A 14,975-nucleotide genomic window follows, 5' to 3' on the forward strand; every position below is an offset into this window, starting at 1 on the left:
CTTCTCCGAGTTCTAAGCGAGTGGTACTGTCTTCACTGCTTCTATAATGACCCATCTAGCTGCAATCCAATCTTGCACTCATTTATGTCTCCACCCTACTCTGTTACCTCGGGCACCCAGAAGGATCTGTCCTTGGTCTCCTCCTGTTTCTTATCAATTTATCTGAAAACAATGTCCGGTTTCACCTGCACACTGCCAATGCTCAGCTATACCTCACCACCTCTTCTCAACATTCTTTTGTTGCAAGACTTCTTGTCTGACATCCCGTCCTCGATATGTCGCAACTTGCTTCATTTACCCATTTTTGAGATCCACCCCAAACTTTCAACCCCTCCCACTGTCTCAGGTTAGACCAGACAGTTTATAAACCCGGGGGTCTATTTGATCCCTAGATCAGCTTCCGACCTTAAATGCTTCCCATCACCAAGACCACCCGCTTCAACCTCCATAACAATGTCAGCACTATATGTGCTTCAACTAATCTGCTGCCTAAAGCCTCCTCCACGCCTTTGATACTTGCAGATTTTGCTATTTCCATGCTTCTCTGGAGAGTTTTTGGTCTTCCACGCTATACTTGAATGCATCCAAAACTATGACGCTTACATCCCAACACATACTAGTTTCTGTTGATCTCACTGACCTACATCCACCAATGCCTTGAGGTTAGAATTCTATTCTTCTATGACAATCCCTCCATGGTCTACCTTTGTAAAATCTGACCCTGCAACCCTTCAAGAACTCTGCATTCCTCCAGCTCTAGCCTCTCTTTGGCTCGGTTGGCAGCACTCTTACCTCACTCAAAGTTATGAGTTTGAGACAGAAGTTTGCGGGTTCAAGTTGCACTCCAGAATTTCACCATACAAATCTAGGCTGACAATCCAATCCATTTAAGTTTAGGCTGACAATCCAATGCAATACCAAAGGAATACTGCACTGTTAAAGGTACTGGGTGGAGCGCAAATCAGGAAACAATTCTCTATCCCGCACCATGCAAATTAATGCACGGCGAGGAATATGAGCGATTCCTCGCCATCGGGCCTGCATGCTGAGCAGGTGGCCCGATAGCAAGGTCCTCCGGCTGGCCACCACCCCCTGGCATCGCAAAGCAGCCACCCATCCTGCATTGTCGATCAGCCCCTCACCCCCGGATTTTCTGGGTTCCTCCCCTCCCCAGTTGACCCGACCCGCCTCCCCCTAAAACCCCCTGAATAGGGGGACCCCACTCAGAGGCTCCCGTGATCCAGTCACCCAATTGCGATCCGAGTCGCTGGCAGTGAATCCAGCCCACTATCTTCTGAATAAGATGTTAAAACAATGCCCAATCTCAGGTGTATACAAAAGATCCCATTGCATCATTTCAAAGAAGGAGAGGAAGTGAAATTCTGGGCCAACATTTATTCTTCAGTCACTATCACGAAAAAATTATTGCCATGTTGCAGTTCCTGGAACCTTGTGTGCAAATTACCCATCGCCTTTCCTACATTATAAAAGTCAGTATGCTTCAAAAATACTTCTGTAAACTTGAGCTGTCCTGTGCTCAGGGAAGGCATTATAGAAATGCAAGTCTTTGTTTTTACCTGCTATGATTTACCTCGTCTTTTTCTCCAACGATTGGTAGGACTTGGACATATAGATCCAAAGAACTACAATTCCCTCCCTGAACCACTCCACTTTTTTCTTCAGCTAAGGCCGTTCTTCAAACTGATCTCTTTGGCGGAACCTTTAGTCCCACACATTACTGCAGTGACTACACTAAAGGTATTGGTTGTCAACACATTGGGATGTCCTGAGTTCACAAAAGACACAATATAGATGCAAGTTCTTTCTTTAGTCGCCCTTTCCAATATCCCTTGCTTTGAATGTGTGTTTGCATACGCTCCTCCGAAGCACCTGGAAACATTAAAGAAGCTGTTTAATTGTAAGTTGTTATTTGGAAAATTCCTTTGACTCCGTCTAGTCACGGAACAGTTCAGTTGGCAACATTTCTTCCATTGTTTCCATATTTAAGTCACTGCAAATAACGAGAAAATTGCCACTGTTAAAGAGTCGAACAATTAACCAATTTTGGGCTGCTCATTCCATAAATAAGAAACACAAAATAAGCAACAATCCTGGGAAGAGCTGTCAAAGAAGACAGACAAAATAACATGTTATCATGTCTAAAAGCCCTACTGATTTTCCAAGTATAACTGTTGGGCCCAGAAAGAATAACTAGTTGAGTACTAGGGTGGAATTTTTGGTGAACTCCTTCTCTTCACTTATCTTTGCTGCAGCCCCACTCAGCCTCCACAACTGCAATCCTTTCACATTAAGCACAGCACACCAGGCCATTTCCGAGTACCAGGATAGGATGTATTGTGAATGCTGGCTGCAGTTACGCACGGGTTCATAGAATTTGTCACACACACCTGCTTCACTGTTCTTCATGAAATTATTTGGTGTGGAGATAAACTGCAGTTAATGCAGTGGATCCCTAATCATGGGTGCAGCCTCCTGTTCCTCCCCGACTCCAGGCATAATGATGCACAACCAAGTAGAATCACGCAATGAGAGTTTGCATATAACTAAGAAAACCAATATTTTTAAGCTGCAAAAAAAAAAAAAATCAGGCTTAGGTCATAAATATCAATTTCACATTCACAGGCTAAGGACGGATTGTATTGTCAGGTGTATTAGTGCGTTATTGTGTGTTTGTTTTTCAAACTTTCCAGATCATAGCTGTATTTGTTGTGCAGGTACACCAATAGTTTATGGAGTGCTGGTGGAAGCTATTGTGGCGCCTTTGACCTTTGAAGTGGGCCCTTCATGGAATCCATTCCTTACTGTTGAAATTATTTGTGTACTTAAATGTTCATCATATGCAATTAGTTTATACTTTATCTTTATTTTAATGACTATGTTATGAATTATGATTACTTATTGTATTTGTCCTCACAATTTGACACCGGCTGTCATGATGCTTTTTAAAAACGCCCATAAGTTCCTGTCTCCCCAGCGTCATATTTCGAGGGAGCTGGGAACCCCTATTGGAAGTTCCCACGCAAGGGTTTACCTGGCATTTGTTCAAAAGGGGCAACTTTCTCTGAACAATTGTTCTGGGCTGGGAACCAACCAACAAAGGGATTTAAATGACTAACTTCTGTTGCTTCTGCCAGTTTTACACTATGAAAGAAAAACAAGGAAGAAAAGCATTTCAAAAAAAATTTAGAGTACCCAATTCATTTTTCCAATTAAGGGGCAATTTAGCGTGGCCAATTCACCTAGCCTGCACATCTTTGGGTTGTGGGGATGAGACACACGCAAACAAAGGAAGAATGTGCAGACTCCACACTGACAGTGATCCACGGCCGGGATCGAACCTGGGACCTTGGCGCCGTGAGGCAGCAGTACTAACTACTGTGCCGCCGAAGAAAAGCACTTTAGCGAACTATTTTGTATGGGACACCCTCACATTTCTGACATTGCTGCCCCCCCCCCCCCCATGGTATTCCTCATATCCACCCCGCCCCCCCCCCCCCCCCCCCCCCACTCGCAGAGAATTCTGCTCCTGACCCGACCGGAAACCCCACCTGACCCGATCCCCCGACCCGCACCCTGATCCAACACCTCATGGCCCGACCATCCCTTGACCCAAACTAAATGGCGCCTATGACCAAACATTACTCCCTGAACCAAACAACTCCCCACCCCCCTCCTGTCGACCCCCATCCCATGTCCGATGCTCCCTGCATGTCTGACCAGATAGTGCCATAAAAGGGAGCAAGTGTCCTTCTTAGCTCCACTTTGCTGTTGGAGCCACTGAGCTGCTTCGCTTTTTCAGTCTCACCCAGCCTAAGTGAGGAAAGTCGAGTAAAAAAGGTGCTTTGGAATTCAAGGGTGGCGAAGTCGCTATGGAACGGCAATCTACAGCTGATTGTCACTCTAAGGAAGTCACGGGCCATTATTTTTCATGAGATGTGGGCGCCACTGATTAGGTCAGCATTTATTGCTTATCCTTAATTAACCTCGAGAAGGTGGTGGTGAGCTACCTCATTGAACTGCTGCAGTCCAGGTCATGTAGGTACATCCACAGTGCTGTTAAGGAGGGAGTTCCAGGATCTTGACCCAGTGACAGTGAATGAACCAATTACTGGTTTATCTGAATCTGTGATACACCATCATTGGATACCTCATGCGACCTGTACCAGTCGTGTTTCTCCGTTTGGCCTTACGACAAGGCCCCTGCTATTCATCTCCTTGGCAGGATAGGAGCATTTACTGCTGGTCGATTTCTACAGGTGAAATGTTTTAGTTCCACATCCCAACAAAGAGGTTGCATCTTGTTCGGCCTCTTACCAACTGATGAAGCTCCCTTTGTCATTTTCATTGTTTTCTTAGTTTGCAACACCACTCTTTGCAGAGTGATTTGATTTTTCCTTATATTGTGAAACTCAACCATGGTGCAGAAATCTGTGACAGTGGTGGCATACTCATTTAATTTGGTCGCTGAGTTCTTAAATATGGACCAGCCTACAGTCATCTTGTGTGCATAAAAGGGACCTTGATTAAAATTAGACTATTATAAATTAAGATGCACTCTGTAATCCATGTTAATCCTAAAACCTGTGTGTAATTGTTAAGCTAAGGGGGGTCTCAAGACATATTGTATCATAATCCAATATTTAATGTTTAATAAATGTTTTTCTTGGTGTTAAAACTAATTAGAGGTCCCATGACTGTCTTCCTCCACATTTTCTAAAACAAATGCAAGTTACGGTCTTTTGAGCCAGAGCTCCATTCTGGGATCTTCCCGTCCAGTTATAATATCAACTGGGATCTCAGGAGCATCCGCTGGCGCAATGGTTAGCACTGCTGCCTCATAGTGCTGAGGACACGCGTTCGACCCCGGCCCTGGGTCACTGTCCGTGTGGAGTCAATCTATCACTCAAGGCCAGCAAAATTACAGAGCTGGTCATTGACTTCTGGAAGCAAAGTACTGGAAACACCCCTGTCTGCATCAACGGGGCCGAGGTGGGAACGGTTAGCAGCTTCAAATTTCTACGGGTACACATCACCAAAAATCTGTCCTGGTCCACTCACGTCAACGCTATCACCAAGAAAGCACAGCAGTGCCTATACTTCCTCAGGAAACTAAGGAAATTCGGCATGTCCACATTAACTCTCACCAACTTTTACAGATGCACCATAAAAAGCATCCTATCTGGCTGCATCACAGCCTGGTATGGCAAGTGCTTGGCCCAAGACTGCAAGAAACTTCAGAGAGTCGTGAACACAGCCCAGTCCATCACACAAACATTCCTTCCATCCATTGACTCCATCTGCACCTCCCGCTGCCTGGGGAAAGCGGGCAGCATAATCAAAGATCCCTCCCACTCGGCTTACTCACTTTTCCAACTTCTTCCATCAGGCAGGAGATACAGAAGTCTGAGAACACGCACGAACAGACTCAAAAACAGCTTTTTCCCCGCTGTTACCAGACTCCTAAATGACCCTCTTATGGACTGACCTCATTAACACTACACCCTGTATGCTTCACCCGATGCCGGTGTTTATGCAGTTACATTATGTACCGTGTATTGCCCTATTATGTATTTTCTTTTCTTTTCATGTACTTAATGATCTGCTCGCAGAAAAATACTTTTCACTGTATCTCAATTGAATGTTTTCTCAGAATCCCTCCAGATGATTGTCACATGTGGGCTTCCAAACTCCACACCCAAAAACAGGTTTTAAAATTTCTCTCATAATTATTGATTATGATTTGCTTAGTGATTTGCTTCCATATGTCATATGTTTCACCTACTTTTGAAGTCCACTATCCCACTCTAAATATAGTTACTGCAATTGTCTCTTTAACTCAGAACACTTTATCCGCTCTTCTTCGAATTCTTCTGAGACATACCTTGGTCTCTGTTCACGTAAATCCAGACTTCTTAGAAACTTCTCTTCATTTCCCTAGTTCACATAACTGCTCTTCAGATCTCTGTACTTGCTTTCTTGACCATTACTCCATGGCATGGTTTTTCTTCTCGCAAAGGTGAGAGATATTAGCCTTCCAACCAATTGCTTCGAGCAGAGCTCTCAGAGCTGTCTTCTCTCACTACCCATCTTCAACTGCAATCAAATTAACTGAACTAAAATTTCAAAGCTTCTCTATCAACACTCACATGTTTATGCCTTTTATTTATTCATCCAGGACAAAGCAGTCAGCTTGATTGGCACCCCTTCCACAAACATTCACTCCCTCCACTACCGACGCACAGTAGCAGCAGTGTGTGCCACCTACAAGTTGCACTGCAGGAAATCACAAAGGCTCCTCAGGAGTACTTTCCAAACCCACTACTATCTTTAAGACAAGGGCAGAAGATACATGGGGACACCACCATTTGTAAGTTCCCCTCCAAATCACTTACCATCCTGACTTGGAAATATATCGCTGTCCATTCACTGCCGCTGGGTCAAAATCCTGGAACTCCTTCCCTAATAGCCAAAGCACACAGCCCATAAAATGGACTTTTAAAAATGTTGTAGCCCTGACATCTGGTAGCGGCCATGACCAGCTAGGTTGCACACACGGCAGCTCCCACCAGGACTGGTATTTTGGGCCGTTTAATGGAGCAGCGGCGGCACTTGTAGGGCGGGTACCGGCGTGGGAACGGATGTTGGAGAGGTTCCCCCTGGTGCTGTATGGAGGGAACCAGGTGCGGGGCCGTAAAACGTGCAATTGCGGGGAGAAAGACAGAGCAGGCCCAGGAGGACAAAATGGCAGCCGGCGCAGACCGGGAAGCTTGGGCCCAGTGGGCCAGAGAGCAGCAGACTTCTTGAGGAGCTGTTTTGCGGAGCTAAAATCGGAGATGCTGGCCCCTATGAAGGCCTCCATGGAAAAGATGGTGGAGGTCCAGAAGGCACAGGGGAAGGCGATCAAGGAGGTGGAGAGGAAGGTCTGAGAACGAGGACAAGATCCTGGGCCTGGCAGTCAGGGTGGAGGCGCACGAGGCCTTACACAAGAGATAGCAGGAGAGGCTGGATGACCTTGAATACAGGTCTCGGAGTCACAATCTGCGGATCCTGGGCCTCCCTGAAGATGCGGAGGGGGCAGATGCGAGCACATATGTGACCACGATGCTGGGGATGCTGATGGGCGCAGGGGTCTTCCCGCGGCCCTTCTAGCTGGATGGGGTGCATAGGATCCTCGCCAGGAAGCCGAGGGTAAATGAACCACCGAGGGCGATGGTGATAAGGTTCCACCGCTTTACAGACAGGGAACGCAGCAGGGAACAGGGAAGTGGGAGAACGGCGAGATTCGCATTTACCAGGACTTGGGAGTTGGCGAGGAGGGGTGCGGGTTTCAACAGGGCCAAGGCGGTACTCCACAGCAAAGGGGTGAAGTTTGGGCTCCTGCACCCGGCGAGACTTTGGGTAACGTACCAGTTCAGGCACCACGATTTTGATACGCCAGATGAGACATGGACATTCATTAGACATGAAAAGCTGGACTTGAACTAAGGGGCAGCTGCACGTGGGTGAAGCACGTTGGCGGGGATGTGTAATCGTGGGTTGGCCTGGTGTAAGACTATTTGTAGAATTTAAGTTTGTTTGCTTCTCCGTTATTGTTTTTTGTTTCGGGGGCGGGATGACGCCCGGGCTGTGTTGTCTGGCGCTCGGGAAGGATCCGGAAGGCATTTGCCCTCTTACCCTGTGGGGGAGGGGGGAGCCCGGAAGAGGAGACAATAGTACGTTTGGAGATAGAGGCAGGAGCGTCCGGGGTCAGCATGGGTCAGCTGACTTACGGAAGCGTAATGGGGGGGGGAAATCAGTGTTGAGCGGGTGCCTGGCCCCGGGGGGGGTTCTGCTTTGCTGACTGAAGGGGAGCTAGTTGTTGGGGATGGATGGAGAGTCAGGCTGGGGGGCCACCGGCGGCGGGGGGGGGGGGGGGGGGGGAGTGAGCGGTGGATGCGGGCACGTGGCTGGCAGGAAAAGGGATATGGCTAGTCGGCAGGGAGAGGGGGGGGGGTCAACCCCCCGTCCAGCTGCTGATCACGTGGAATGTGGGGGGGTGGGGGGGTTGGCTGGCACTGCCGAACCTGTGCAGCTACTATTGGGTGGCAAATGTGGCCATGATTAGGAAGTGGGTAATGGCGGAGGGGTCGGCGGGGGGGGGGGGGGGGGGGGGGGGCTAGAAGCGGCGTCATGCAGAGGTACCAGCCTCGGGGCACTAGTAACGGCACAGCTGCCATTCCCGCCAGCCCGGTACACCACAAGCCTGGTGGTGTCGGCAGCACTGAGGGTCTGGGGTCAGTGGAGGAGGCAAAGGAAGGAGGAGTAGTTTGGACCCCAATACGGAACAACCACAGATTTGCTCTGGGCAGGATAGATGGGGGGGTTCCAAGGCTGGTATAGGGCAGGCGTTAGAAGGATGGGAGTTTCCCCAGCATGCAGGCACTGGAGGAGAAGTTCAGCCACCCCCCTCGGGAAATGCTTTCAGATATCTCCAGGTTCGGGACTTTCTCAAGAAACAGGTGGGATATTTCCGCTATTACCCCCGCAAAGGATACAGGACAGGGTGGTGTCTGGCATCTGGGTAGGAGAGGGGAAGGTGTCAGACATATATCAGGAGCTGCAGGAGGCAGAGGAAGCCTCAGTGGAGGAGCTGAAGGGCAAGTGGGAGGAGGAGCTGGGCGAGGAGCTGGATGAGGGTCTGTGGGCTGATGACCTGGGTAGGGTGAATTCGTCCACATCATGCGCCAGGCTCAATTTGATTAAATTTAAAGGTGGTGCATCGGGCTCACATGATGACGGCAAGAATGAGCAGGTTTTTGGGGTAGAGGACAGCTGTGCGAGATGTGCAGGGAGTCCAACGAACCATGTCCATATGTTCTGGGCATGCCCGGCGCTTAAAGAATTCTGGCAGGGCTTTGGGAGGGTTATTCCGGGTGAAGTAGAGTCCAACAATAGCGATATTTGGGGTGCCAGAGGATCCGGGAGTGCAGGAAGCGAACGAGGCCAAGGTGTTGGCCTTTGCCTCCCTGGTAGCCCGGAGGAAGATCCTGTTAATGTGGAGGGACTCGAAACCCCTGAGCGTGGAGACCTGGGTTAGCGATATGGCTGGGTTTCTCAGGCAGGAGCCAATAAAGTTTGCCTTGAGAGGGTACTTGCTGGGGTTCTCCCGGCGGTGGCAACCTTTCCTTGACTTTCTAGGGGAGCAGTAAAGTGTCAGCAGCAGCAGCAACCGGGGGGGGGGGGGGGGGGGGGGGGGGGGGGGGAGGACTTGTTGATATAACGTGTATTTTCATTTTGTATAATGATAGCAGCCACCCCGTTTTGTTAAATATTTTGCGTTTATTGTTTTTCTTGGAAAAAGCTTTAATAAAATAATTTTTAAAAAATGCTGTAGCCCTCTCAAAATACAACAGAAACACAGTTGGAAATTAGCCAACCTCCGACAAAATGTGGAGATGCCGGCATTGGACTGGGGTGAGCACAGTAAGAAGTCTTACACCAGGTTAAAGTCCAACAGGTTTGTTTCAAACACGAGCTTTCGGAGCGCAGCTCCTTCCTCAGAGACAAACACCTTTGCCCAACAGGATCTAACTATAGGTTTTACCCTTCCAGGCACAGATCATTAAATTAAACTCAATTGAAACTATACCTCATTTCTAATGTTTACCAATGCAAATATAAATCCCTTAAAACTACCTTTGTTTTCCAAACAACTGGCTTAGTTAAAACCAACCTATGCAATTTGTTCAGCCACACAGAATCAAATGATGCACAAAATATGTGAACAGTTCAATGTTGGAAATGCAATAACATTGGATGAGCGTGGGGCGTGATTTGAAACTTGTATTTTCAGAAGGTATCGCTCGATCCCGACTCCTTTGAATTGTGCTCCAATTTTCAAGGTGAGGGTGGGGGGCGGGGGGGGGAAAGAGTCTCAAACAACTCCAATTAACAATCCATTAAACTCCTTGAGAAGCTAAAGGCCAGGGACAGCATGAATGCAATTTTCAATTCAGAAATCATTGCACCCAAAGAATCCAATGCACGTGAGTGCACAGCTGTTGGGTTCAGTGCAGGCAGAAGTGAAAGGTATTACTGGAAGGTGAAATATCTTGGGACCTGGAGGATATTGTGCCATATCACGCCTCATCTGGATGTGTGCCACTTTCTTGTAAGGCTGCTGCCTCCTGTCTTCTGCAAGGCGGTGCTGGGCCCCATGATGATTGTTGTCTGCTTTTGCCATTCATGCTCAGCACCACTAATTGGAAGCCATGTTTTCACGCGTCCCAATTAGGGCATTTTACATTTCAAGATGGCATTGTGTGAGTGACACAGTTGAGGTGCTGAATCAGGCTCTGACCCAGATTTAAAATCAAGCCCTTTGTATCAGAAGGTATGGACCTCTCCCAACTACTAACAAGTGTACAGTGACCAAAAGGAAAGTTGCAAATAACATCAGAATAGTTGAACATTCTCTGTTGTCCTTATTTTTATTGAAGCTTCTTAATAATGAGACCACTTTCAGCAGCAGATCTGCAAAACTAAATGCACAATTCCATTTTCTGTGCAAATAGTATTCCAATTATTCTCTACATACTACTCTGAGCTGATTTTTTTGTCAGCAATGGAATATTCTGAGCATGCGTTTGCATCAATGCTGAGCCATTGATCCCAGATGAGCATATATCAGCACAAATGCAAAAAGTCATGATAGACAAAAATACACACGTAACGTGGCACTTGCACCCTCCATAAACTACAGCTCATCCAGAACTATGCTGCATACCCTTTAACCCATCCTCATTGAACAATTGGGCAGCACAAGTGGGGGCAGGACGGTCGCACAAGTTGGGCAGCACGGTAGCACAAATGGATAGCACTGTGGCTTCACAGTGCCAGGGTCCCAGGTTCGATTTCCCGCTGGGTCACTGTCTGTGCGAGTCTGCATGTTCTCCCTGTGTCTGCGTGGGTTTCCTCCGGGTGCTCCGGTTTCTTCCCACAGTCCAAAGACGTGCTGGTTAAGTGGATTGGCCATGGTAAATTGCCCTTAGTGATCAAAAAGGTTGAGGAGTTATTGGGTTACGGGGATAGGGTGGAAGTAAGGGGCTTAAGTGGGTCGGTGCAGACTCGATGGGCCGAATGGCCTCCTTCTGCACTGTATGTTCTATGGTCTACATTCTAATGTTGGCTCCCAGTGCCCATTGTCTCAAATTTAAAATTCACCTCATTTATGTTTTAAATGCCCTCCCCATCCACCCTCAGCTTCACTGCTATTAACCTGGTAACTTCCTCCAGCCCAACAAATCCTAAAACTTTCTGTTTCTCCAATGCCAGACCCTTGTATACCCCTAACTCTTTTTCTCCACATTTGCCTGCGGCCACCAACTGCCCACCCTTTTTCCATCCCAACCTCCCTTTCCTCTTGTATGACTCTCACTGAAACCTACCTCAGTCTTTGACTTGCCATCTGTTCTTCCTTATTTCTCAGTGAAGCAACTATAAAAGCATTCATTTATGTATGCGGTAAACCATTCATTACACCTTGAGGCTGTGAAAGGTTCTATATAAATGCAAATCTTTTTTTTCCTTCTTTCCACATCAAAGGTCCTGTGCAAATGCAAGTTATTGCGGAATATGCAGGAAGAAACAACGTTGTACATAAGCGTTTCTCCATCAAGTTCAGCTGAATGAACATAACACCATAGCAAGCATCTATCTGACATTTTCAAACATTGTAAATTTGACTTGTGGAAATCTAATATGGCAATGCAGAAAAATGGTTTATCAGGTGACAAACCATGATCTAAAGTGATGCTGATTATAGTAAACTGCACAGGGATTCACATGGCTTTATTTTTGTTCCAGTTTGTTTAAAACAGTGCCCTGTATTGACAGGTAATGGCTTACTGAGGCAATGGGATATAATAGTTGAGAGACCCGAGGGATATAGTTGCGCATCAATGTTATAAAATTTATCTGGGCAATCCAGGATGGCTCTTTGGCAGAGTATCAGCCTGTTTGAGATCAGGAACTTCAACAGCAGCGTGGAAAACTGGATATTTGTATTTGCCAGCACCACAAAAGTCGATGTTTCAATTGCCTGGACAACTATGATGTTCCTTGGAAATCTCCTTACAGTGCACATTGATCTTGGAACATACACTGGTAGAACTTACATAAATTGCTTCATTTATTACTTTGCTGTCTAGCCTTTATATAGATTCTAGTAACATTAAGCAAAGTAAAGGAGGGATTTAAAGGCATGAACACATTAGACTAGAAGTTACTGTTGTCGATATAAATAGACAAACACGTAATTTGTTTGAACATCATTACTTTATACCCTATTTTACCGGCAGTACAACTATTTAAAATAAACACTTATCAGATAGGTCCAAGGATGGACTTTCAAATATGTCAAACATTCGACTACCAAGATCATTAGCAGGATTTTTTTGGGGGTGATTTGTCACCTGCTCTCAGTTTGACTGCCTTACTGGTAAAGCTGCCCTGATCACTACACTGCAAAATGATTAATGACCTTATACCATACAGTAGGAGGATTTATAAAAACTCACAAATAAACTAATTGTCACTCATTGTTATGCTGTGTAGGTTTTTAAGGCAGTTGTTCATTAAAATTAACAGAGAGGAAGGCGCAGCAGGCCTTATTCATGATTACCTTTTTAAAAAATTGTTGATTGCAATTATTTTCCATTAACATTGGTATAATGAAAGCTTCATCTCATCTTTCTCAGCTAACACAAATCTTTAAAATGGAGGAAAATATGAAGAAAATTAATGCATGAATGCTTGGCAAGATGATTAGAATTGTGGGATTTATCTACATTTATTAATATTAGTTTAAGAAGAGTTATACATTTCACAGAAAGAGCCTGCAAGATCTTCTGGACAGTCCGAATAGTAGGGGTGGAAAGGTGATTCCTTTGAATCTTTTAAGCACATATATTGGCAATGACTATACAAACCTGCAATAATCCTGCACCATTCTTCAACAGTGTAAAAACATTTCAGTCCTCCCTGCCTCAGTCGCAAGTACAAATACTGAGCATTAATTAATCTTTCTTTGATACAATCGAAATAACATGTGCCATGCTTGAATCGATAAAAAGATATTGTACCACTACAAAATACGACTTTTCTTGGCAGCTAAGCCAATGCTTTGTTCTCTTTAGTTAAGATCTAACACATGGATCTTCTGGTTAAAATCTGGATAGGGACTACATTTAGTGGTGCCTCAGGTAAACAGTGCAAAACTCCTTGAATGTAGAGAGCAATTAATCACATAGGTGCTTGCAAGAAAATGGAATCGCAAGTGCACAGTGCTTTATTGAGACTGGCAATTAAAACAAAGAACTTGTTTAGCTATCCCAGGAGCATTCCCATAATAATCATACGGCTTTCCAATTTGCGAGCCAGACAAGGACCTGAATTATCCCAACACACATTGGGAATGTCTTTAACGCTTTCCAAAAATGCACACCAACATTTAAATAAGTAATGGTTTCACGTGATAAAGGGAATTCAAAAATGTCTTTAAATTATTAACAGGACTAATTGAAATAAATAATACAAGGCAAAATTAAGATTATTTCAATATTGCAGCTGGCCCTGTTTAAGTGGAAAGATCAAGCTCCCTCCAGCCCATGTTCAGCTGTGTCGGTTTAACACCACTGTATTCCCACAGTGGAGGCTGTATGGCTTTCCCTTTGCAGACAGATGAACCACTCACACAAAACCTTCACTCAGACTGGAATCCTAAATAACAAACATGTCACCTAAAATAAGACCAGTTGAGAGTATTTCTGATATCAGCATGCCACAAAGTAAAATCACTATGAATATTTTCCTGCACAAAGTATAGCCTGATTTAATTGTATTGAATCTGCACCAATAACACACAAACACAAAAGAAAACAGGCTAGCACAGAACATACCAGGTTTTAATACATGTGGTTCAAAAGGCTGACCCATTGTAGAGAACCCCATTGTTTTCCAGATTCAGACCCATAATCAAACAGAACTTTAAAGCAGAAGTGTTTCCCATTGTTTCAGTTCTGAGGTTGCTGCTGACTAGACAGTTTAAGGTCTCAGCCGGCTGTAGCTGCAGAACTGTGAGTGGCTAATCGTCCACAGCTTTGCCTGTGGCTATAATTCACATTGCAAACTGTCAATGGACATTGTGCGGACCCATAGTTTCAAAATTTAGCAGAAAAACACCCGTTGAAAATACAGCTCGAGATAAAAGCTTACCTTTCTCTGGGGATGCCTTGTTTACGGTGCAGTCTTTCTTCTTCTTTTGTATCGTCTCTCCAGATAAAACCCAGGACACTGGTTTCCCATGCACAACAAAAACCTTGTGCTAATTGTTCACTTTCCCTCGCTCTCCTCAGTCCTCCCCAACATGTGAGGCTCCGGCTTGTTTGTCGGCTCAGCTTTTTAGCCAGGAAGCTCTCTCTGCATATCCAAGCTGTTTACACTCACACACCGCCCACCACGCCTCACAGCCTCGGCTTTCCCTTTACAACCACACAACCCCCTGCAGCTGCCACTGCCAGTGTGATATTACTGCCTTCTCACAAGCTGATGCACAGCTCTCATGGAATACAATGAGGCAAGGGAGGTCCCTAGTGGTAGTAAGAGCTCCCTCAGAACTCCTGCCATATCAGGCAAAAACCTTTCGCCAGCCAGGGTGCTTTGAACGTGCCAAACTCTAGACACGCGTAACAGGCGTTGAGTAGTTAACTGATAGCAGCAACGCCACCTCCTCTACAATAGGGTTTGCCTGCATCAAATGCAAATAGCTGAAATATTAATGCACATTGGGACAGGTGATAGTTGCAAATTTCTGTTACAAAATTCAGCTTTAGTTTGGTTATGATTACAGTAGTAACTCTGAGGTGATTAATAGAGGGAGAAGTTAGAAAACAGTTACCATTGAAGATTTTACATGT

At 45.7% G+C, this 14,975-nt stretch overlaps 1 protein-coding gene and 1 pseudogene across 1 annotated transcript in view; both read right to left on the reverse strand.

Moving 5' to 3' along the window:
• The window catches only part of LOC119973101 (FERM domain-containing protein 4B-like), a 416,202-nt gene extending 401,535 nt beyond the window's left edge, over positions 1-14,667 (reverse strand). The window contains exon 1 of the mRNA XM_038810633.1: positions 14,275-14,667. The gene's annotated coding sequence lies outside the window, so the exon portion shown is untranslated. The remainder of the gene's footprint in view (positions 1-14,274) is intronic.
• LOC119973759 lies at positions 2,749-4,360 on the reverse strand (annotated as a pseudogene).
• Positions 14,668-14,975: the final 308 nt, after the last annotated feature.

Source organism: Scyliorhinus canicula, chromosome 11, assembly GCF_902713615.1.
Source record: "Scyliorhinus canicula chromosome 11, sScyCan1.1, whole genome shotgun sequence".
NCBI classification, from domain to species: domain Eukaryota; kingdom Metazoa; phylum Chordata; class Chondrichthyes; order Carcharhiniformes; family Scyliorhinidae; genus Scyliorhinus; species Scyliorhinus canicula.